Source organism: Rattus norvegicus, chromosome 3, assembly GCF_021556685.1.
Source record: "Rattus norvegicus strain SHRSP/BbbUtx chromosome 3, alternate assembly SHRSP_T2T, whole genome shotgun sequence".
NCBI classification, from domain to species: Eukaryota; Metazoa; Chordata; class Mammalia; order Rodentia; family Muridae; genus Rattus; species Rattus norvegicus.
Genome location: NC_141536.1, coordinates 77,849,965 through 77,874,381, shown reverse-complemented (window position 1 = coordinate 77,874,381; position 24,417 = coordinate 77,849,965). Strand labels below are relative to the sequence as shown.

The window sequence follows — 24,417 nt, the reverse complement described above, 5'->3', positions numbered from 1 at the left end:
GGCTGTAGTAATGGCTGATGCCCAGGCTCTTCACCCCACCCCCGAGCAAGCCAGGCACTGAGCTGTTCACCTCATGGAGAACATTTTGTTGGATCCTCAAAAGTGGCCTGATGTGGCAGGAATCGCCATCCCTTCTTTAAGGACTAAGGAGTCCTGTGATTTGCCCAGTTTGCAGAACTGCTTAGCTACACAGTAGCCGAGCCAGGGCATCCCACAGGGGCCACACTGGACCAGCCTGGCTCAAGGACAGACAGAATGCCAGGTGAGCTCGAGGGTAGGACTTTTCAGAGCCCCCAAACATAGATGCTTCCTTGAATAGAGGCCCCTCGGTCTCCCAAGAACTCAAAACTAGGCATTTCCTCCCCTTCCCCAGCATTCTGGTCTCAGAGGCAACTGGAAACGTGTTAAGGGATTTGGGGTTCTGGCATTGTGGCACTTTAATCCCTTTCAAGGGTCCATGTGACGGTCAGGGCCACCTTCCTTGTTATTTCAGTCTGTTCTGGGAAATTGATGACCCAGGCTTTGACTTAGGATGTGCAGGAAAGGTCCTCCATTTCATGTCTCCCTGGGACAGTGACAAGACTACAAGCCTGTAGAAGGTGACTCCCAACGGTCTCTGGAATCCAGGCACAACAGCTTCAGTGCCTGTAGAGAAAGTCCTAACCAGACCACCCTGCACAGGGTAGGTAGGCCCAGCAGGCCCTACTCCACTGGGCAGGGGAAAGGACCCCTGCAAAGGAACGTCACTCCGTGAGAGCCTGATGGAGAAACTGGGGTTCAAAGCATGCAAGTGACTTACCTAAGGCTACACGGGGGTGCATTTAGCTTCAAGTCTGTAGCTTCCTGAGAGACCAGGCTCATACGCTTTTTGCTTCTGCCTCTGACCCACTTCAGATGTGTTCCCTTTCTGGATAAATTGGAGGGAATGTCTCCATGGCTGGAAGGGAACAAGTATTTGAACCTTACCTGTGACTGCACACTTGTTAGACCCCCCACATTGTAGCATGTGATTGTTCCCTCTGCTTCTCTGCAACCAGAGGTTGCCAGCCCTGGTGAGCTCGTAGCTTCAACAGGACACACCAGCGCTAAACGCTGAGCCCACAAAGTCCTCTAGATGGGGTCCCTTGAAGTGCCTCCCCGCTGTATGCATAGAACTGTGAATTCTTCAGAGGGACATTGTGCTGTTCCCAGACCAGCAGATCACCAGCCACCACCACTAGCCATCTGTTGTGTTCTTTGCTCCTGCAGAGGAGGCTGGAAGGGTGGGTCTCCCTTCCCCCAAGATGCAGAAAAATTACCATCTTCCCAGTGCCTTGTGGCACAAAATGACAATACTATATTAGTCTCTAGTGACCGTGGTAAACATGTGTCCTGCTGGCAACTCTAACCTCTAACCCCTGGACTCAGGTCAGGCTGAGGGGCCCAGGACAAAAGTCCTTCTCTCTCTGGACTGTTTTGTTCCTATAAGCCACTCCAGAAGAAAGTCCCTTCCTCCCCAGTTACAGATCCAAGTCCCCCAGGGAGAAGAGAGGAAGCCACCAAATCCTGAAAGGGAGGGAACAGAGAAGTTAGAGGGTTTGCTCTGGTCAGGAGCCAGACCGAGATTTGAACAATCATCTTGTGACACACTTGTTACTGAACAGCTCCCAGCTCCACACCACCCTCAGAGGCTCTTGGCTTCCCGGAGTCTGATAGGGAAACAGAAGTAGAGCCTTCCACACGGAGGATCAGGAAGAGCAGGCAAGCTCCAGGCTCTACCTTCCTTCCTTTGACCTAATGTGGTCCAGAAAACTCTTGCCAAGGTAAGTGGTACTGGAATCCCTTAAGTTTCCAAAGGAAGGAGAGGTTGGAGAAAGCCAAATGTCCACTTCCTTCTGAGGAATAGGCCTGCCCCCGCCATGCTTTGAGGAAAAGCCTTTTCTAGCCCACTTTGCCAGCCCTTGCCACTCTTGGCTCTGTGGCCCAAGTGAAGATTCAGAGGCCTGGGTAGGGATAAGTGTGCTCTTAGGACTCAGAGCTTGATTCCCAAGGGCTACTCCACAGAATTGCAGCAGGGGAAAAATCGCTGCAGACCTGGGTCCAGCTCATTTAAATAGGCTCATCACCACCACCACCACCGCCTCCACCTCCACCATCACCTCCACCAATACAACCTCCACCTCCACCACCACCACCACAACAACCACCTCCACCTCAATCACCTCCAGCAAAACCACTACCTCCACTTGAACCTCTACCCAACACAAGCTCCACTTCCACCTCTACCACCTCCACCACCTCAACCACCACAACCATCACCTCCACCTCCTCCTCAGCCACTACCACCTCCACCACCTCAACCACAACCGCCACAACCACCACTACCTCAACCACCTGCACTACAACCTCCACCACCACAACCACAACCTCTACCTCCACCTCCACCACAATCACTACCACAAGCTCTACCACCACCACCACAACCATTATCTCCACCACCACTACCACCACCTCCACCCCCTTCACGACCTCCAACACCTCTACTACCTCCACCTCCACCACCTCCACCTCCAACACCACCTCCACCAACTTTACCACTGCCTCCACCACCTCCACCACCTCCTCCATTTCCAACACCTCCACTACCTCCGCCTCCACCTCCACCTTACAATCTCTACCTCTACCTCAACCTCCACCACCACCAATTCCACCTCCACCAACACCTCCAACACAATCTCCAACTACACAACCACCACTACCACCACAACCTCCATCTCCACCTTCCCCTTCTCCTCCACCACCACCAACAACAACAAGACTAATACCAACAACACAAGCCCCAGCTCCACCACCTCCACCAAAACCATCACCTCAACCACCACCACCTCCACCACCACCACCACAAACTCCACCTCCACCACCACCTCCACCTCTAACACAACCTCTACCTCCACCTTCCCCTCCTCCATTTCCACTTCCACCTCCACCACAGCCTCCACCTCTGCCACCAGCACCACCACCTCCACCTCCACCATACCTCTACCTTCACCTCCACAACCACCACCACCACCACATTCACCTCTACGTCCACCTCCACCTTCACAATCTCCACCTCTACCACTACAAACAACAACAACACCAACACCACCTTCACTTCCATCACTACTACCAACACCAACACCAAAATCTCCACCTCCACTGCCTAACCTTCAACAACATCACCTCCACCTCCTCCTTTACCACCACCTCCAACACAACTTCCACCTCCACCACCACCTTTAACACCTCTACATCCATCTTCCCCTCCTCCCCCACCACCATCACCACCTCCACCAACATTACCACCACCACCACCACCACCAAAATCTCCACTTTCACCACCACCAATTTGACCTCCACCACACCACCTAACTCCATCACCACCACCACCTGAACCACCACCACCACCACAATCTCCACCTCCACTTCCACCAATTCTACCTCTACCTTTACCTCCACCACCATTACCACCACCTCCACCAACAACAACAACACAACTCTACCTGCACCACCATCACCACCACAAGCTCCACCACCACCATCACCCCTTTATCACCACCACTGCCACCACCACCACCACTACCATTATCTCCACCTCCACCACAACCAACACCTCCACCACCTCCACTACCTATACCTCCACCTCCACCACCTTCACTTCTACCACCATCTCCACTTCCACCACCACCTTTACCACAACCTCCACCTTGACCTTCCCCTCCACCTTCTCCTCTGCCACCACCACCACCTCCACCTTCACCTTGACCACAATCTCCACCTCTACCTCTACATCCACCGCCACCAACTCCACCTCCACCTTCACCATCTCCACCACCACCATCACCACCACCTCCACCTTTACCACCACCACCACTACAAGCTTAACTTTTACCTACACTTACACCTCCACCATGTCCAGCACAACTTCCACCACCACTGCTTCCACCTCTACCACCACCCCCTCCTCCTCTTCCTCCTCCTCTTCCATCACCATAATTATTTATTTGACACCAGAGCCAACTCCTGAGAAACTGACCTCAGAGTCCTGAGGAGGCAAACACTCTGATACAAGACAGCAAAGTCTGTAGCCCTGCAACCCTGTCCCTTACTAATAACAAGATGACACTGTCATTGTCTCACGGGCCCTGAGGTTAAGAGGGGGGCAAATAGCAGAAGAGGAAGATTATAGACTACAGTTAAAATTCTCCTGTAAGTAGTTTTCAGGCCTCTATGGGGCTTTTCCATTGTTAATAGAGGCTGACCCCAGGGGAAAGACAGGCACCTGGCCCCAAGGCTCCCTCCTCTGCTCCTGCCACTGTCCCAGATGCGACCCTTCAACACAGAGCATGCAGTACAGCTCAGAGCTTGGCAAGTGCCAGAGAGCAGAGGCTGGGGGGATAACCTGCTGCAAGCCCTGTGGACAAGGCCTTACTAATGTGGCAGAGATAGAAAGGAAGCTACAGTATCCAGGTCCAGAGAATAGCTCAAGATCTTATTCTGGGACTATCTGAGGTCACTGTGAAACGCTAGGAATAAGAAGAGCTATCTAGAGTAGTCACTGACTTCCTTGCACCACAAGCCCTCAGCAAACCTGATCCTTGTCTGATAGGCCCAGGTCTAATACCCCTCCTTAGCCTCTGGCCTGTCCCTGTCCACTCTTCCCTCCTACCTGCTTGTCTGTCCACCTCCAGCATCTCTCACCATCCCCCTTGCTCAAGGGGTTTGACACCTTCCGGTCCCCACTTCCACCTTGCAGCAAGCCCTCAGCTGGGCTTGAGAAGGTTGGAGGCACTTCTGCACCATTCTCTGTAGGCAGGGGCGACAGGCAGGCAGGAATAGGCATTGCCTTTAACAGGCAGGAATCCACAGGGGAAGGCCAGGAGACAGAAATAAAGGGCCATTTCCGAAGTCTTGCTCAGGAATCTTCCTCAAAGTGGCCTGGAGTGCCCGTCCGAGAGGCTTCCTGAAGGAGAAAAGACATGGCAGTGGAGGTCTCTATAGACTCTTGCCTCCGTGAGACCCTCACTGGAACTGCCCACACTCATCCCAGGAGAGAGGCCAAAAGCAGATATCCAGAGCCAATGTCTCTTACTTGGACTGCAGCCTCTTATCTCAAGGTACCCCCTTGGGGGCCATTATCTGCCCTGACGCCGGGGAAATAAGGCAGTGTGGAGTATGGTGGGCACCTCTTCCCTTCCCCTCAGGCCAGGAGGAGCTCAGACTCTGTCCCTTCCTCAACTGCAACTTCACCCTCCTCACCCAACAAAAACAAGACCTAAAGGGTCCAAATGTTCTCCATCAGATCCAAGGCCTAGAGATGCCTGGAAGGCTGGAAAAGACCTACTATGTGCAAATCTGTATAAGCAGTGAGTGCCACAGACTAAAAAGATGTCCAGGAATCCAGGGTGTAATACCTAAGACACCCATCAAGGACATCTTCCATTCCTGAGTCTTTAGGGTTACTGGGAGGCTCTTCCAACCAATCCCTGAGATCAGATTACATCAATGCCATCCAATCCAGTCCCCACCATGGCTGCAGTAGCTTAGGAAATAGTAGGCATGTAGTCATACCAGGAGCAGGTCAGAATCATTCCCTTCCTCTCTCTGAAGAATAGGTCAGGGATGGCCAGCTCTTGGTCAGAAGACTGAGGTCACTTCTCCCACTGGACAGCCCAGGCCTAGTCACTGCCACACCTGCAGGGCTCTGGGAGCCCAGCCCAGGAACAATGGGGCCATTCACACCACCCAGCCTGTGCGTAGTGACCCCATTGGTCTGCCTTGGTGGCGAGACAGTGCATTAAGTATGTTCACTTTGGGAGGTAGGGGCGGGGCACCTAGAACCAAAGAGCACAAGCAGAGACAACAGAAGGAGCACCAGGCAGGGATTTATAAGAACACCAATCATCTTTATTGAGCAATTACTGTATGCATGCATTACCCTCACAACAACCTGTGGTTGAGTCCCAGGATAACACCCCAATACTATTTGTTGTTGCCAGGGACCCGTGCGTGCTAGGCAAGCACTCTACCACTGAACTACATCGCCAGCCCTTACACCACATTTTAAAGAAAAGAAAACAGAGGCGACAGTGACTTCTACACAGCAGTCTTAACTAGGAAGAAGCAAAGGGGGTCTTTCTGAGACCCCATCCTTAAAGATTGCAACCAAATGGGTGTGCATGTCTGCAGAGGTCCACTGTGTGGCCCACTGAAGATCCTGGCAAAATAGGAAAAACACAGTCTAAGTTGCTGCCATGAGATGGAACTTTTTCCAGCCGCAAAATTAAATTTCCAACAAGGAAGTACTTTGGATCCTCACACAAGTCTCCCAAAATAGTCCATTAAGGGGAGAGAACAGCATGCAAGAGGTTCTGTTCCAGGGAAATGTTCAGGCACATATTCTAACGTACCATCTCTACCTGTCTGCGTGTGTGTGTAGATCACCTCCACATAGACCTACAGAAACCACGTCTGCTCTGGGGAGAGGCGCCTGGCTCGAGACAGAGGCAGGAGGAAACATTTCCACAGGACCAGCTTTTGCCTCACCCTTGGGAGCAAATCACTTATTCAAAAATGAAAGGAAATTAAAACAAGCGATTAGAGAGCCTGGGCTGCAAGTTCCCAGCTATTATTTCCAATGGTTTTTGTAGCCCATATCGTCACACAAGCCCTTCTGGTTATCGCCACTCCAACCCCCCTCCCCACAGCTGGCTGGGCTGACCCCCGCTCTAGACTCTCCAGGACCCACCTGTGACCGGGAGATGGACCAGGTTGAAGCACCAGAGCAGGTACAGACCTCATAAAGCTGAGCACCCTAGATGCCTGTGCGAGATGTGTGCTGTAGGATGCTGATAGTCATCTGCTTTTCCAGCCGGCAGTGGACTCCCCAAGCCCAGTGGCTCAAAGGCCGCATCTCTGCCTCCTCCCTGGTGTCTGCAGACAAACCCCAGCTAATAGTGGTCTGGGCCTGGGGACATTCCAGAAATCCAGGCTGAGAGGCTTATAGGAAACTGTCACCTAAGCTGAGAGACCCGACATGAGAGTAAAGGCTGAGAGGCTTTAGCCGACCAACAGCTAAGCACACGGCTTTTTGAAAAGATCAAGTGTGACTCACTGTCCCGAGTTCAAACCCCGCTCCCACCAATGTCCTGGCCTTCAGACCCTAGACATCCATTTCCTTGCACCTGCTTTCTTATTTCTAGTAAGAAGACAATGACCTACTGTCTATTTGAACGGTTGTGCGGAGAACTGAGTCAGCGTGACCCCTAATCCCTGAGCCTAAAGCAGAGTACATGTGTCCTAAAAGAAACCCCAGCCAGCAATAGGGTCTTTCCATCAAGTTCTGGAGAGTAACCAGGAGCAGTAGCCTGTAAAGTTTAGGGGTGTACAGGATCTCACCAGCCATTTATGCCCCTGAGCTTTTTGTGTGTCAGCCTGAGGCATGTAGTAGCGCCATTGTTACTCCCGTATAAGGTAACTCCATTGAATGTGATCAGCCAGCTTCCTGATCCTGCCAGATGGCCTGTCTCCCCCGCCATGACAGACTTCTAGCCCCTCTGGAACCATAAGCTAAAATAAATTCTTTCATCCTTTAAAAAAAAATGAAAGAAATTAATCAATCCCAGGAGAAAGCTCTGGAGCTGGAGTTTTCTTCATTAAGCCACTAAGAGCCTTTGTTAAACAAGGACTGGGCCAGGCCAGCCTAGACCATAATCAGAACAGAGTTTTGTTTTTTGTCTTTTAACAGTTTACAAAACATGCACCTCTTCCTGAATCCATGACTGGGTGCGTCCCCTGGGTTCCCCCTCTCCACTCCACACATACACGTGAGAGTTGTCAGGAAAGTGAAAGTCACAGAGCTGAGTAGCTCTGGGTCAAAAACCTATCTCTAAGCATCTGAGAGAAACTGAGCGGAGGAGCGTGGCAGTCCTGAGCTCCGGGAAAGGCTCCTGCCCTGTCGCAGCAGTTACCCTAATCACCTTCTTTATCCCACAGAGCCCTCGAGGCTTTCAACTTCTGCAGGCAACCTGCCACTGAGACCCGCAGACGTGGGCTGGGCTGGCCTAGAAGCCAAGTTGTGAACCTCTGAGTTTCACACAGAGATGAACTACTGTCTGAATATGGATTCTTCAAAGACTCTGAGCAGTGGTGCCAGTAGACAGAAACTCCTCTTCCTCATCTGTCCCCACTACCTTGCCCTAAGACCCAGCCCACTGCCTGGAGCCCTCCCTCAGCCAACACAAAGGATCATCAATTCAGCTCAGAGGCGACGAGCAGGCACAGAAGAAATCAGAATGAACCAGTAGCAGCCCCCACCTTCAAAGAACTGAATGCCAGTATAGTAGGCGTGCTGGGTTGGGAGTAGACACAGTATGTTAGGGGCCAGGCAAGATGATGGCAAGTACTGGATCTAAGGGGGAGCTGAAGACCATGGAATTCGGAGGGACAGATTCAGGAAGGGGATCTTCTGGAGACTTTATCCTGCTCCCCCTCACACACACACACCACCACCACCACCACCACCACCACCACCACATCAACCACTCCTAACACCATGAGGACAGAGAGGCAGGTGAATAGAAATACCCCCACTTTTCAATTGAGCACACCACAGTTCCAATAGGCAACCAACTCGGAGCTAGGCTGGGACCCAGGACAGGCTGGCATGAGCTTCCTCCCCAACATTGTGACTGACCTCACCAGGTCCAGCCTCCCTCATGGAGCTGAGAAGTTTCCCACTTGTTATTCCTTAGCAGGCAGGCCCTCATCTGAGGTTATGAGGTCTCTAAAGACCCTAACACAGTTCCATCTCTCCTTCACTATTCTCAATCTATAGCAGAAATGCTCTCTCCAAGAGGTCTCTGGTAGGATTCAGCCATTGACCCAGCATTACCAAGTGCCTCATCTCTGCCAATTTTTAGTGCATTTAAGTGCCTTTTCCCTTCCAGAGTTTGAAGATAAAACGGGGGCCTCGTGAGTGTGCTCACCGGGTTCTTGTGGACAGCTCATCTAAATAGTCCAGGGTGAGTTACTTCTGCCCCTCTCCAAGATGGCTAAACTCCTGTCCCTCAGCTGTTTTCCAAGAATCAGGGTTAGAACACACCCATTCTGGGGGTGTCTCCCCTCTCTAGGTGCTGACTCCAGACTTTCTAAAGGAAGGACATCTTTCAAGAGGACAACCTCTTCCAATAGCAGCCTGCAGTGCAGGCTATGGGAACAGCAAGACAACACATTCTAAGGCATCCAGATACCCAACATCTCCTAACCTGTTCTTCACATCTGTCAGAGAGTAGTTGCTGCTAGTCCCCGCTGAAGAGTGGAGAGAAGGAAGGAGAACCCCAGCCTGGAGCAGGGAAGCAGTTTAGCTCCGAGGAGCCAAGAGAAGCATTATGAAGGATCCCTAGAGAAGGATTTGGCAGTGTAGACCCTTGCCCCAGCCCACAAAGAGATACATCCTAAGTCAACAACTTGGAAACAAGAGGGTTGCAGCCCTACAGTTTCGTTGCACGGCAGCGGTAGGGTGAGGCAGGTGGGATGGACACTGCTCTCATCCAGGGATATGTTATGGGTGGAGCACAGGAGCAACCTTCTGTTTGTGAACTGGAATACGGTACAAGGGCCTGCTGAAGAAGCAGCTCTCACCCAGACCTGCTTCCAGTCTTAACCAAACCCCTCCTCTCTCAATGGGCATGGTTTGCCCACCAAGGCCACCTCTTCCTCAGTGACCTTTACTGAGTTCCTCACTTGAAGATGAAGGTCTCCTGATAAGAGTACGGTGAAACAGCAGTCTCTCCTCGTCCACGATCGGCCTCCATCTAAAGTGGGGGCAGCAATAGTGCACACCTCATTGGGTTGTTGAGAGGAGTAAAGGAAAGAAGTACATGAGCTAACATTTAACAGTAGTAACAAGCACAGTAGATACTCAATAAATGTCAGGTGCTATTATTATTAGTGCTAGAATTAGTATTGTGGCTGAGACTGCCTAAGAAGCATCCTTCTGCTGGTTCCTATCCCTTCCCCACCAGTGACATATCTGCTCAACCTTGTAAAATAATAAGGAGAAGAAACTGGACTCCCTGGAGGGGGCTTCGCCCACAAATAGGAGAGCATTTGGAGCTAGAGGTGGTGAGCGGAAGCACAGGGGGAGAGCAGGGTCAGGTTCCTAGGAAGCCTTGCAGACTGCAGAGGCTACTGCTAAAGGCAGCCAGGCAGGATCTGACCAGCAGGCAAGACCTGGGTGGGGTTGTGCAAGGAGAGAGTGTGGGCACCCAAGAAGGTAAGCACACAGTCACTGGCAGAGGTGGTTGTGGGCAATGCCTTAAACCTGTGTATGAGGCAGAGCTCTGGGGGAGTTCAACCCTTGAGACCTCCAGGAACCATGCCTGCTCTCAAAGTTCATTCCACCTGCCAGCTTCTTTACTTCATGCCTTCCTGTAGGGCACACGATGAGCTCTCAAGTCACACTCCTTAAGCCAAGGCAACTCTGCTTCCAAGCTCTGCGTCCCTCTCTTCCCATTCTGTGGGATAGCACAGTGACTTCAGGGGTTGCTCAGGGGCCAACAGTTCTGCAGGAGACCATATCCAGACAAAGTCCCATTTAATATGCTATGTAGCATAGGGGTGGGAAGGGGGCATCTGCAAGCTCCACCATCCCTTGCCTTTATTAACACCACCTGTGCCCCATGGCTTCCAAAGGGGACAATGGCCCATCCTGACCCTGAGCCATCTCCCTTGATTGCCCTACCAGTGGCATCCGGGAAACCTCTATCATAGCTGGTGGTTACTAACGTGCCAACAAGTGAATTGTGGGAGTGATCACACAAAGCGAGGTCAACGCCACCAACAAGTGAGTTCATACAAAGGACTGAAAAGCAAGGTACTAGGATCTTGGGCCCTGGATTGGGCCAGCAAGTCCTTCCACACAGCCCCCTTCCTTTATATAGAGAGCCCCTACCCAGGCATGAGCCTTGGATGGGAAGGAGACTCCTTTGCTCCAAGGATAAAGCCCTGAATGCAGGGCCACGGGCAGCCACTCTGGTTGCTCAGCATACACCCTCCGCACTCTTCCTTCAGGGAGAAAGGAAAGATCTGCATCCAAATGCCAGCAAGGAGGTCCCCCGGCCTACTCAGGCTCCAGCTAGCCTCACGGGAAAGTCCAGTTACCCTTTACTGCATAGTGGTCAACTGACCCCACTGCCCTTAGTCCCAGGCTTCAGTCAGCCTTCAGGGTCCAATGCTCCGCTGACATGAAGAGGGGGATTCAAAACATCCCCTATATGTGCAAGCATTTGAACAATTGGTCTCCAGTTGGTGGCACTGGCTAGGACTTCTGGCCTTGTTGTGGGGCACTGAGAATATAAAGCCTCATCTCTCTTCCAGTTCTCTCTCTCTCTCTCTCTCTCTCTCTCTCTCTCTCTCTCTCTGCTTTATGTTTGGGTTTGAACTTGTGAATTCTCACCTTCCTGCTGATCCTGCTGTGTCTGCTGCTCGCTCTCATGCTTCAGCGCCACCATGGACTTCAGCACCACCATGGACTCTAACCCTCTACAACCATAAGCCAAAATAAGCTTCTGGTCATGAGGTTTTATCACAGCAGGAGGGATCCCATAGAAGGGTCCAGAAAGCACAATCTGGTAGTATCGCTGGAGCACGTCCAAGTGATACTCAGCAGCTGCCCCTTGCAGCCTGCAGATCCATTGATAGTCTCCCCGAGACACCGGGGAGTCTCCGAATGACAATCTGAGAAAGATCCCATGGCCAGGAAGACAACAGACTGTTTTCTCCAGACGGATCATTCATTCATTCAACACACAGGAAGTACACCAGTTAGGGCACAACTGAATCCTATCAAGATATCTTGTAGCCACCCTGGCAGGAATGAGGGTGTCCTGTCCTCTGTTTCCAACATGGGTTCCAAGAATTAAACTCAGGTCATCAGGCTTGGGAGGCAAGCGCTTTGAGCTGCTAAGCCATTTCTCCAGCCCTCTGATATTCTGAAGGGACACTGAAGTGTTGCTCACTTGGGTTATCAGACTATTGAAACAATGAACCCCAAGGAATTAGAATTTCCCCAGGAATAATCATGCTCAGAGAAAGAAGCAGCCCAGAGCCCAGGAAAAGATTTCACGCAGTTCTGACAACTTGTCTGACCACCTTGCAGGAGAGTCTGCAGCCTAGACACTAACAGTGAGTAGGACCACATCTTGACCAAGCTGCTTAACCATGCACACCTCTCTCTCTTTTATTTAAGCCTAAACTTTATATTATAGACCTTGAAAGGGGACTTGGGGCGAGGGATATCGGGCTCGTTGTTCCTCCTCCCAGCGTGGTCATGTCGAATGAATCTCTTTTTTTCTGCTCATCCATATTACTTATATAATGGGCCATTTGAGGAAGGGAGACGGAGCCTGGCCTGTCAGAGGCCCAAGGTCTGACCCTAACTCTGCTGACAATGATTCAAGGGCTCAGAACATAATCTATGTGGCATAGCTACTCAGCCCCAGTATAGGTTCTTGTATTGGAGCTAAAAACCCTGGGAAACTTGGGTTGGCATTCAGAGCCAGGATGCTGACCATAGACCTTGGAAAGTTCTCTTTGCTAAAATCCTGTGGTTGAGCTGATACCTCTCATTGCATCTCCATTCAAACCTTGAGGAGGGGTCCTCCATCCTCAAACAGGATTTGATGAGCTGTTCATAGTTGCTTCAAGTTGATAGAACCCCTTCAGATGGATTCCATTGAGCCCTCAGGGAATTCCTGTGTAGAAGGCACTTAGTTCCCTTATTTGTGGCTTGATGAATTAAGTTTAGCTTTGTGGAGCTCAAGTCATTCCACCTCACATCCAGAACACTTGTACACTGAGTGACAGGTTGAGGACCATTGTACAAGCACCAGGTAGGCTGCTAGAACAATGTAAGTCATTAGAAGTAAGGGCACCATTATCTGTATAAAAAAAAAGCCAATTGTGAACCCAGGGAAGGGACCCAAGTATACAAGGCCTTTAGAAGCCCTTCAGAGCCCTCAGGGACCATAAACGAAAGACTCAGCAATGGAGCTATGTATGGCAGAGGATGTTTGTCCTGCATGTGGCCCTGAAAGAGGAGGATGGAGAAGGACCAAGAGCCACCTTGCGTTCCTCTCTAAAGACAAGAGGGCATCGAAAGCAGGGGTTCATTGTGAGGCCTGGCCTCCTGTACCCAACAGCTACCTGTGGAGAAACCCACACTGGACTGAGCCTGGAGGGAGAGAAAAGCCATTGCAGGTGGCAGATGCCTGACTTTCCATGGTGCCCCAGGCCAATGTTCAGGTAAAACAATAAGTGTAAATTGCAATTTAGTGAGAAAGTAAGGAAGTGGGGGAGTCCAGAAAACATCATGGGTAATATGGATGGACAAGGAGCAGATGCCACAGTCCGGTAGGGGGTGACAGTGACAACAGAGGCCCCACAGAACAGGCTCCAAGGGCAGTAGACTGAAACTATATTCCTCCACATCCACACTGTGTCTGCTCGCCCTGCAAGCTCCAGGATCACTTGTGGGTACCCCCCCATGGGCTCTTCCCAGACATTCTCTTGGCCCTACAATGAGCCCTCCCCTGCTTTATTTAACTCCTTCTACTCAAGGAGTCAGAGAAAACAACGCCATGAGGGCTAAAGGTAGAAAGCTAGGGAAGCCTAAGAGACAAAAAATCAAACAAAAACAAGAAAGAAATGTTGTGGCTGTTACTCTCCCCTGAACCAGAGAAGGGAAAAATTCTGATTAACATAAAAACTAAATGAGATCGGTGTTTTTCACTGTGTGTTCACTCAACGGTGTTATCTCCAGGACGGCTTCTATGATCAAGGAGAAAAAGGATGGTTCAGCAGGGATTCCCTGTCAAGTCCTTCTAGAAGCTCCAATGTGTGCAAAGAGAAAAGCCAACAGGTAGTTCTCTCTAACCGTGACCAAGGAAGCCTTATTCCAGCAAGGATTTCTCACAACCAGCTTTCTATAGAACATGCTTTGGACAACACACCACTAGCCCTAAGCAATGGTTTCCAGGTGAAGTATTTTTTCTGACATGGAATTCAGCAACAGGGTAGGCAAGAACTTTCCACCAAAAGGCTGAAGTTTTACCTTCCCTTTCATGGGTCTCAACATCCTTACCTGAACAGTGGAGTGAAGCCCACCTATAGCCCATCCCACTGACTTCCCAGGACTCTGCAACAACCAAAAGATCTATGCAGGCCCCTTTACAAGTAATGACAGGAGCAACAATAGGACCCCAGAACAACCTCCTTTGGGAAAAGGCGCATGCTTGACCATGTTGAATTAATGTGGCAAAGAACTTAAATGTTATATAAAGCAAGATACGCTAGAGCCAGATAAAAACAAAAGCAAAAACAAAAAACAAACAAACAAACAAAACAACAACAACAACAAAAAAAAAACCATGACACTGAGGCACAAGCAAAGAGGGAAAGAGATGGTGGCAGGAAAGAGAAATCCAACAGCAGCCAGGAAGCCTAGACCTGACTGCCACATGCCCCTGTCCTGCTACAACAGGTCCTGGTCACATCCCTCCTTTTCCTGTGCATTGGGGACTTGGGGTGATCTCTGAGGTGCTTCCTGAAGTAAGAATGAGGACCCAACCTTGGATAGCTTCCAAGGTGAATGGCTATCTTGAGCGGCGTTGTCAAAGATGGGAAGCTCACAAGGGCTTACCAAGAAACCACATCATCCATCCCCAAGTATAAATAGACTTTAGTTTTGAAACTGGAGGTGAGCCCCAAATCAGAACCCAGCTGAGTGTAGAAAGTCAAGAAAGCTCCCCCATGGAGAGTCAAGCTATAGATCTTGTAAGTTGCAGAAGACTAGGAGATCACATGACTTGCTGAGTGAGGGGGAACCCTGAGAACGAAATGGGCCCTCAGCATGCAAGATGTCACAAAGTCCTCAGTGATGGATGAGGGAACAAACAGAGGTCTTTGTCTCTTCAGAACCTTTTGGGCTCTGGGGGGCATCGCCGGCCCACTTACACCAAGGGCTGCTCTTTCTGGCTCTCTTTTTCCTACTTTTCCCAAGAACATTTGTCGTCCACTTCCTGCAGAGTCTGCAGCTAACCTCTCAGGAGATCTAGCAGCAGCCACGGAGATGTCTGTACTTAGTACAACAACAGGGCAGTCTGCACTTGAGCCCTGGACTCTCTCTCCCTAGCCAAAAACTTAGGCGAGGTCAAGAGACAAGGTGAGTGTCTGGCATTTAGGGGCTGTATGTGAACACTGGGTGCCGACAGCATTTATTACTCTAAAAGTGTGCAGACCATGGACAACCAAGTGTGTCACAGTCTCTTCAGGCATGAAGGGAGGCGCGCTTGTCTGCAGTGTAAGTATGAACAAGAGACCAAAGAATCAGGGTGAGATCCAGGGGGCACATCTGTCCCCACCAGCCTCTGGAGACATCAGGGATGTTGGACAAGAGTAAGCCCACATCAGCAGGGTTTCTAAAGAGCCAGGTGCACGTGTGCGACACACGGTCACAGGTGCTGGTGTCAGTAGTTTGTGATCCTTCCCCCATCTCTAGACTAACTCACTCAAGAGCAGCCATATTGCTTCCCTCCTAAGGATCTCAGCCTCCTCAGTTAAATCAAACTGCTGGAGTCCTGCAGTCTGGTGGTCGGTAGCAGTATGGGACAGGTGGATTGTCAGCAGCCACAGGCAAGGACCTTTCTCCTCAGCCCCTTCCTGAGCCGGGCATAGCCTCCTTCCCAGTCAGACCCTGGTCTTCAGCGGTGAGGTCAGGTAGAGGGCAGGGGAGATGTTCTGTCAGAAGATGGCTCTCAGTCACTGCCTGTTGGGCTATGAAACTCCAAGTCGAAAAACCTCATCTACTCAGCCTATGTGAAGGGTTTAGGTCTGGGACTATATGCCCTAGGAATGGGATTGGAATGTCAGAGAGCAATCCTGGGCTGACAATGCTGACTCTCAAGTCAGTAAACCCTAGCAGTGCCCTGTCCTGTATAGGAAGCTGCCCAGCTGCAAAGTATTAACCTGAAGCCATCCAGGAAAGCCAGCCTAGCCTCAAGGTCCTGCAGAGTCCCTGGACAGCAGGTCAGAGGGCCTCAGGAGTCTTCAAACTGAAAATAAGGGTGAAACTGAGGGGTCTTCAGACCCAAGGTCAAGGCTGTGGTGAGATGTCACTCCCACAGGGCCTTTTCTCTTAAAGCTACTGTCAGTTCTCTCTCTCTCTCTCTCTCTCTCTCTCTCTCTCTCTCTCTCTCCCTCCCCCCCCCCTCTTTTTTGCCACAAAGAGCTTAATCGAGTGTCCTTGGGGACATGCAGTTCCATCTAATTCAGCTCTTAATTAACCCACCACACCCTAAAGAGGGCACTCATAAATTAAATATGAAAGGCCTTACTTATCTGGGAACAGCCTTCTAAGGCTCAGATTCTGACGTTTATAGTTACTAATGAAGATGGATTTGGAATGAGAGACGTTGGAGAGAGACCCTTCGTGGGAAAGGATGGGGCCCTCAAGCAGACCTGTCTACAGAGCTTGGGGAGGGATGAGGTTAACTCAGTCCAGGGGACTGGGCTCTTCAGTTCAAAGGAGGCAGAGGGGACTTGGGCCAGCCTCTGGGGTCCTGCTTGGATTCAGCCATGACCCTCTCCTTTCACACCAGCCACCAGGTCTGTCCCTCTCCATGCTCCATTTGCTATGTCCTAGAGCTGATTCTGAGCCAGCACTCAGCCCTGTCCCTCCCTGGCCCCACGGCCATCCTTCCCCTTCAGGGCAGAGTGAAGAAGAAAAACAATGCAGAGAGAGCACTTTAGAGGCCCTCCTCAGAACAGGAGAGCATACCATGCCCAGCCGCTCTTGGGGCCCACTTCCTTCTTCCGGCTTTCTCTTCACCTTTGTGAACCCTCTATAGGCCCATGGTCCCAGTTCAGGGCCAAGGGGAGTGGTAGCAATCTCTCAGTCGTAGGGGTCTGGATTCCCTGTGCTCTCAGAGGAGTCTCAATCCCCGCTCTCCTTCCCTGGTTCTCTACCTCTAGACAAAGGCAAGCCTAGCCGATGATCCTTCTGAACATGGCAACCTCCCTTTGAGTGGTTGAGTTCCTGCAGAACTCACAGCTAATAGTTTAAAGGGCACCTGCTGACTCCTTTGTTCTTGGCCAGGAGCCATGAAGCCTGCCACAAGGCATCACTGAGCCCTGTCCCCTCTTGCCAAGGAAGAGATTTAAGGGTTTAAAAAGCCCCTGACCCAGTCCCTGGCCATGTTGGTCCTGTTATGAAGTGCTGGCTCCATAAATCCAACTGTGTTTGCCTCTGGTGTATGGGAAAAATGGGTTCTGCACACTTCAGGCCTCAGGACTGGAGTAAGGGCGTGTGCACGCAGCTAAGGAACCTGGGCCTCAGTCTTGGCCAGGCTCCACACAAGCCTCTGTACAGCCCCCAGAAGTCTGTTAGCTTAGCATTCTCAAGCTGTGTAGATGAACATGGACTCCCTGTTGTCTTGAAAGCCATTAACAAAGACTGCTGACAACTAACCCACTGGAGAAGACCATAGAGCTGACCCTCATGGTGGTGCCTTCCTGAAGCAGAGAGAGCGCACAATGGCAGGCCATCCATCCTCGGGCAACTCAAACTGAGGGGTTTGAAATGTTCTTAAAGAATAGATAACCACAAAGAAGCCAGCACTGACTTCAGAAGTGGGGGCTCCTGCCAAGGCCCATGACACTTTTGCTACACATTACTGTCTTATTGTAATTAAATGCAATCCAAAGACTTTTAACATAACCTTCCCTAATCTTAATCCTGTGGATTTTTATCTGCCTATGACACTTCTGCTACACATTACTGTCTGTCTTATTGTAATTAAATACAATTCAAAGACTTCTCAACATAACCTTCCCTAATCTTAATCCAGTGGATTTTTATCTGTCTAACACACCCACCAAGGCCTTCTATCCCTAAAGAATAAAATAAACACCCTGTGTTGTGTCAGCTCACGGTTAAATCGGAAGGAATTTGAATGGTGACAAATGTTTAAGTTCCTTTAAATCAATCAGAAGCTAGCTTTCTGTCTAAGTGTTTGGATGCATAAATTTATCAGCTCTGATTAATTCCAAACATTTTTTTTTAAATTTAGACTTTTTGGCCAGGTGGTGGTACACACATCTTTAGTCCCAGCTCTTGGGAAGCAGAGGCAGTGAATCTCTGTCTCGATGAGTTCAAGGCCAGCCTGGTCTACAGAGTAAGTTCCAGGACAGCCAAGGCTACACAGAAAAAACTCTGTCTCGAAAAACAAAACAAAACAAGAAATCTCTATTTCAACCCCATTTCAGAAAGATGTTTCTGTTTATGTCATTGTAACCTCACTAGCAAATTATGGCCTATTACAAGTGGAAACTGGTCTTGAGATGGTTCTTGTTGTAATAGTGGGCTCCTTTCAGAGATTCTCCACCATACTTTTCTCCTATTCAAAGGAAGCATCCCACTTGATGAGGGAAAACTTTAAAAATGTAAAAGCCTAGCTCCCCCTTGTTGGAATAAGTGACATCAGAGATCAAAGGGTGTGGACGATGGATGTCAGGGACACTGGGCTGGCTGGCCATTCTGCTTCCCTTGTAGGCACCAGTCTCGTGCATACACATTACTTTGTCCTCTCTCTTTAGAGTTTTTAGAGACTTTGAGATATTTAAAAATTACAAACATTTAGAGAATGAGATTCCCCTGAAAGGAATGCCCAGAAAGTTCCAAAACAAGACAAACATGGGATAACTGAACACCCTCCCAGGCAACCACTCTCTGTATGCATCCTGTGCACACTGCAGTAATCAAGACCATCCCAAAAAGGTTCCAAACCCTCCCTGACTTTATTGGGCTCCTTTAACTCACACAAGCTCCTGACTCTGGAAACCCAACCAGCTAGTTTACATGTGAATGTGCAGGCCAGAAGGTGCTGTTCTTTATTCTAAGATATTGTGGCACTTGATGCCCTCCTACTTAGTCTAGTAGGGCAAGGTGTGCCTCAGATTCACATAGAACGGCCCATGTTCTAAAGTAAAGAAAAGCCAGCTGAATGTCTAGAAAGATGTCACTTGGATTAGAGACATGGTGGCCTTGCCTGGAGTTGGACATCCAAGCCTGGTCTTAACGGGTCTGTTCTTAGGACTATGTTGTGTTTCTGCTGGCGCCTTCTCTTCAGAGTCTTCCTGCACTCTGTGCAACCCTTGTCTCATCAGGTTGAAAGACCAACTCTTCCCAAAGGGCATAAAATGAACTCTTATCCAAGTACAGGTGCCATTCCCTGACCAACCTCTAACTGTGAAAATGTTGACAACAGAAAAGACCCACACTGTGCCACAGTCTGCCCCTGGGCAGGTGCTGTCTTCCATTTCCTGGAGCTGGCTTCATCCTTCCCCTTCTGAGTAGTGGGGCAGGGAAGAAGCAACCTAACCCAAGAAGAATCCAGTCAACTCCCCCAAAACATAGTGACTATATCTGGGTGTCCTCCAAGTCACAGAAAAATGAGCAGCCATCTATCAGGTCTAGCTAAGAGCAGAGAGGGTTGCTTTTTACCAATCATGGTAGAAGGCTCATTCACCCCGTAAGATTTCCTTTGGATTGGTGGACTGCGAGGAGCTGGGGAGACAGTTCAGCAATTTTAGTGCTTGGTGCTGTACAATCAAAAGGACCTGAATCTGGGTCCCTGGCACCCACATTACAATGAGAAACAAACCTTGGGTGTGATAATACACAACTGTATTACTGGCGCTGGGGGAGGAGTGGAGACAGGAGAACGCCTGGAGCTCATTGGCCAGTCTAGCCAGTCGATGAGCTCTAGGTTCAGTGAGAGACTCTGTCTCAAAAAACCAGGCAGAGAGCAGTAGAGGAAGACACCTGCCTTGCAGACCTCTGGCCTCCATGCACTCCTGTGTGCACACACGAATCTGCACCTACTCATGTACGCATAGGCATGTGTCATGCACACCGTTACCACACAACAAAAATGTATTAGGATGAGTGTTTAGGGTGAATGCCTTCACCTGTCAGCATCCAGTCCAAAGAAGTCCAAGTCCTTGAGTCTCCAGATCACCTAAAACAAGCTCAAATCCTTGAGTCTTTTCTAACATCTTACCCAAATTCCCCGAGATCCCATGAGTAGTGTATGTGTGTATCTCTTTGATTGCAATGAGCCAACAAAAATCTCTGTCCAAAGGTATGTTTCTGGTGGCCTTTAACTAAGGGGCATGGACACATAAGACACAACTCAACGAGATGCAGTTGGTGAGAACTGGGACACAGCTTCAGTCAAGGGGGAAATTATATGGCTGCCTTACAAAATTGCTGGCTAGTTACTGAACAACAAAAAGTTATGTTGTGAGCATTTCTGGAAATAACCAATCATGATTTAAGGTAGGACAGTGTTTACCCCCACTCCCAACACCCTTTTTTTCCTTCCTTTGCATTTTTAGAACTAGGAGACACTAGGCCGTACTAAGCCAGGAATATCTGTCTTCATCAATAAGGTAACCAGGGATCTAGAAATGAAGAAGAGGGAGACGTTGTCAGTATTGACAGTCAGAGACCTACAATGAAAGAAATCAGAGTTGGCCTCAGGGCTGTGAAGGATTTGTGCACAGAGCAGTGACTGGGATCCGGCAAGGCAAAGTTTGAAACAAATGCAGGAAACCAGAAGTCTGGGAGTCAGGGGATGGTGCCTGTTACCCCCTGGAGGTTTCTTCTCTCAATAACACCCATCAGGTGACATGTCTTGCATCAGCAGCATGACAGGCTATGAGGCAGTAACAAGGTACTGTTAAGAGAGCAGAGGCTCACGGAGCAGGGCAACACTGGTCTCATGAGAGCAAACCAATGTTTGGGGCATGATGCCTCTCACAGAATCTAGAGTGCAAGTCAAAATCAGACCAAAAGCACAGCTCAACAAACGTGTGATGCTCCAAGGGACTTCAGCCAACTGAGCTCATTTTCTCACATCCCCTCATCCAGTGTTTCTTCTGAGTCTTCTCACACCCACTAAAAATGCCATAGCCAAGAAGAGTTCTTGCAGAAGAAGCAATTGGCTTGGACATTTGTAAATTATCTTTTTTTTTTAATTGAAACAAGAGCCTCTATGTAGCTCACTATGTAGCCCAGGCTGGCCTCAAACTCCCAATCCTCCTGCTTTAGCCTCTCAAGTGTGTGGGAGTGGGGGATTACACGTGTGTGCTGCCACACCAGGCTACAAATGTCTTATTTTACAAATGAGGAAACTGAGGCCTAGCGATATGGCCCTCTGATGCCTGGAAATGTTCTACCTGAGTTTTGTTTATACAACAACAACTTGACCAGAGTTCACAACTAAAATCTGCATTATCCTGCACAGGAAAAATTTCCTTTTCTCATTGACATAGCCTTGCAGAAACACCCAAGTAATGAAAACCAAAGTAAGTAGACTGCAGCACATCCAAGCCCTTTGTTATTTTTTTTTTTAAAAAGGAGAACAACATGTGTGAGGCTGCACAAGCTGCTAGGGTATTATAGCTTAGGACCTGCTTATCTTTTTTTTTTTTTTTTTGCCTATAACACGTATTATGGACACATAATTACAATAATCAGAAAACTAAAGCATTGGGTGGCCCCGAGCCCTTTCTCGGGGATTCTAGGAGTTAGAATCACTCATGTTTTATCATCATCTCGGGCCACATACTAACCTGGATTTCTCTCTCCTTTTGTAGAACAAGTACTATTTCAGATACTTTCTATGGTCACTGACCAAGACTTAGTTCGCAGAATCAAACCTCCAGAGCTAAAGGTGATGCAGATGCTAGGGCAGGTCCTGGAAATTCTTTCTCCTTATAGTTTTGTGGTCACTGGGGAACCACACACTAATCCCTTGACAACTTTTCAGGAAGTTTCCAACAGTTTAATTTGCATTTCTAGGTGGTAGTTTTAAAAGCCGTAGCTCTTTTATTATACAGAACCCAGAGGCCTAATGTTAGGCCTTACCCAGCAAAAAATCACATTTAAAACTGCATTCTGGCCTCCTTGGTAGATGGGCACCAACATGGTACCTTCAAAGCAGCTTGAACTGCACTGGCCAGTCCTTGTCATACAGAGCTGGATGCTACTCTTAGCTACCTAGTAGGTTGGGATGCTCATGTTTTTCAAGACGTCGCCTGATTCACCTGTACCTGACACAGGCCCTGTGCACATGCAGCAGGACTTGTCTCCTCTGGTCCCGCTGCTGGGACCATCTTTTCCCATCTGTCTAGTGGAAAGGGGGCTAGACCCTATGACCTCTGGTTCTCTTGCTATTTTATTCTATTGTGACGTGAACAACTGAGATAAAAAGCACTGAGCAGCTGGAAGCCCCTCTCAGACGGACTTTGCTTTTGCCTTTTGCCTTTTGCCTCCTCCTTGCTCTCTCTCACTCCACACCCGTCAGTCCTGGATAGATTTCTGCAAGAGTCTTCTCACGCGCTTAAGCCATGTGAACCCTTTTCAGCCACTCCAACCCACTCTTCCCCAAGCCCTCCACCACCCATGGGAGCCGCCATCTGGCCCCTGGAAGAGTTCCTTAGGAGGCCCCTCTCTTTTCAGAACATGGATTCTCAGAAGAGGGCGATGTGTCCTGTAAATCCTGGCTTCTCTCCAACCCCTCTGGGCTCCCATAGAAAGGACTCAATTCAGATACTATCTCCTCCTGTCCTCTTCTATTTCTTCTCTCTCCTGCCCTTCCTCCCCACCCTCCCCACTCTCATCCACCCCAGGCTTTGAATATTCCAATCAATAAGGACCCCTGGCTGCTTCTCCAACCTCTAAGTCAAAAGGAGCCTTCTTATAAGACACACACCTCACTGCTTCTCAGCCTTTTGGCTAAGATCAAGTGTAAGATTCTCCAATCTCCATGTAGGAACAGGCACTGGCACTCCACGTCTGCCATGTGTCTTGTCTGTCCCCGTCTCTCTGGATAAGACACACTCCTGGAGGCCAGGAAAGTAAGTACTTCTGGCACTCGCTTGACTCCAATGAACAAGACAAGCTTCCAGGGGAAGATCAGAAACCTTTTCTTTGTTACAGGGACCCACAGCTAGTGTTTCAGAGGTCCAAGGTCATGTGTCATAGACCAAAAGAGGTTGTTCTGCTTTGAACAAAGAATTGGAAGTGTTGGGACTACATAAGGCAGATTAAGTGGGTGGGGGAGGGGTGTAATTAAAAAAAGATAGTATTTTAAGATGAATCTAGAAGTAGCACCTAGAATGGTGTTGAAGAGAATTGGAAAAATTAGGAAAAAAAATCCTCATCTATGCTCACAAGGCACCCGGCTCCTGAATCTTCGTTCCAACCTAACCTGCCTCGTGCTATTGTAATCTCAACTTGCTCCCACTGAAGATCCAGAGGCGAGGGGCAGCACGGGTAGGGCTTAAGCTAATCACCAACCTTTCACCCAGGTGAGTGTGTCAGAAAGGAAGTCTACAAGCTACCAAGTGAGACTGCTGAGTCTGCCTCTGAACCCGTCCTAGCCCTTAGCCCTTTCCAGGTAAACTTTTGTGCAAGCCCGGTCTCACCGGAGTGGTCAAAGGTCTTTAAGCTCCCACCTCATTACCACTCTACTAAAGTGTTCAAATAGTATTTCCAGTTGAAAACCCTGAGTCCCTAAAGGTCAAGGGGTTTGTCCCAGTCCACCCATCATCTCCAGGCCCAGGCTTCCTGACTCTTAGACCTTTCTCAGATTAGAGTCAGATGGAGAGGTAGCTCCTTCCCATCTTCCTGACTGGGTTTCCACAGTGGTCCTTAGAAGTGTGCCTGCTTCAGGGACCTTAATATGACAGATCTGACAGTAAGTCTCTGTCACCCCCTCTCTACACACAGCACATCCGTCTGGGGTCACAGAGAGTGTACTGCATAGGTTCCCTGCCTGTGTGCCACCCTGCTCCCTGCTAAGGCTGGATATTCTTTTCAAGGGAAATTGAAAACATTCGTTTCCTACAGTCCTCACTCAGTAAGTCAGAAGCATGAATGGGATTCTGGGAGACAGACCTGGAAACAACTCTCTCTGCCAACCCTGTGCCTCATTTGTACTAGGGTACTTTATTTCTTTACCATTGGTAAATAAGAGGACCCGAGAATCTGCCAGACTCTACTAAGAAAGTCATTCAGTTGAGATCTGGTGCTCACTCTTTATATAAAAAGCACCAGGACATGGATTCTGGGAACTCCAAGCCCTCTCAGGTCCTCTACTTACTTTCCCCCATATCATTCCAAGTACATCCCAGTAGATGGACTGACAGTAGTGTCTTACAATGACCTTCCTCCCCCATCATAATGACTCTGAGCACTGCTCACATCCGGCACATCTTACACACAGAGAGGTCCTAAAGTGTTCTGATCGTATCATACACTTTGACTGGGTT

The 24,417-nt window shown here is 49.4% G+C and overlaps 1 protein-coding gene across 9 annotated transcripts in view; it reads right to left on the bottom strand.

Annotated features, from left to right (window-relative positions):
• Chst1 (carbohydrate sulfotransferase 1) overlaps nt 1-24,417 on the bottom strand; it is a 64,386-nt gene that overhangs the window by 17,643 nt on the left and 22,326 nt on the right. For all 9 annotated transcript variants that reach the window (XM_087650866.1, XM_087650870.1, XM_087650867.1 and 6 more), the window contains 2 exons: nt 4,688-4,981; nt 800-937 (listed from right to left, as the gene is read on the bottom strand). The gene's annotated coding sequence lies outside the window, so the exon portion shown is untranslated. The remainder of the gene's footprint in view (nt 1-799; nt 938-4,687; nt 4,982-24,417) is intronic.